This window comes from Amphimedon queenslandica, unplaced genomic scaffold (genome assembly GCF_000090795.2).
Source record: "Amphimedon queenslandica unplaced genomic scaffold, v1.1 AMPQUscaffold_11814, whole genome shotgun sequence".
Taxonomy (NCBI): Eukaryota; Metazoa; Porifera; class Demospongiae; order Haplosclerida; family Niphatidae; genus Amphimedon; species Amphimedon queenslandica.
In genome coordinates, this window is record NW_003547946.1 from 771 (window position 1) to 1,925 (window position 1,155).

The 1,155-nt window shown below is 29.4% G+C and overlaps 1 long non-coding RNA gene across 1 annotated transcript in view; it reads left to right on the plus strand.

Moving 5' to 3' along the window:
• Positions 1-233: 233 nt before the first annotated feature.
• LOC109588845 (uncharacterized) overlaps positions 234-1,155 on the plus strand; it is a 2,619-nt gene continuing 1,697 nt past the window's right edge. Inside the window, exon 1 of the long non-coding RNA XR_002188390.1 lies at positions 234-428. This is a non-coding gene — a long non-coding RNA (uncharacterized LOC109588845). The remainder of the gene's footprint in view (positions 429-1,155) is intronic.

A 1,155-nucleotide genomic window follows, 5' to 3' on the forward strand; every position in this document is an offset into this window, starting at 1 on the left:
GACTATAGTTCATGCTTTTTTCTACAAAATCGCTCCAAAATCATTCCTAATTTTTATTACGTTTAAAAATTTGAAGCCGATTCCGACTAAAATTTTTAAGTTGTCCATTTAAGCAAATGAACCAATTAATATTATTGCATCTCATTGTTTTTATTGTATTTTATGAGTTTAACGAGAGCTTTGCTGATAAACATTGAATTATAAAATGTACATCAAAAGTAAATATACATATGTACATGTACATGTAATCCTTTATCTCCATGTCTCTCACTATTTAGAGTGTTGATAGAAAATATATGTTTCATTTACCCAACACATTCCCAGAGACTCAAAGTATCTTGAGGTACGTTATTCTGCTCGTCATCCTGCCCCTCCCCCACCTCCTCTGGTCTCTCGTACAGCTGTGTGATTGGTACCAATACAACAAGGTTAGGACACACAGTCAGTGTATGTACATGTACATGTTTGTCCTTTTATGTTTTGCCTAATTTTAGCAAATTTAAAAATTCGTAAAAATTCTAATTTTGATCAGAATGAGCTCAAACTTTCTACAATACATAAGAGCATGTATATGTATCAGAAAAAAATTAAAAGTGAAGAATTTTCTCCTTTTTATTTTTGTTAAAATTTGACCTACAGAAACATTTTTGAAAAATGGCTCTGAAATTACCCCAAATTTTTATAGCATTGCTTGATTTATATTGATGTCCTTATGCTGTGTAGAAAGTTTAAGCTGATTCCAACTTTAATTTTTTTAGTTATAACAATTTTAATAAAATCCAGAATTTTGAAATTTTTAAAAGAATGGCTTCAAAATTACCCAAATTGTTATTACATTTTTTTGATGCATATTGATATCCTTATGCTATGCAGAAAGTTTCCAATCAAATTTTTGCAATTTTTAAAGCAACTCAAAAATCAGGCCCAAAGTTCCTATACTATACATGTAGTACAGGGACTTTCGCAAAAATTTAGCCAAAAATAAAAGGGAGAGAATTTTCCATTACATACATGTATGTATTTGTATATAAAATTTGTAAAAATCTAATTTTGATTGGAATCAGCTCAAACTTTCTGTACAGCATAAGAAAAATGGCTCATTCTGAAAAATGGCTCCAAATCATCCCAAGTTTTTAAAACATTTTAAAATGCATA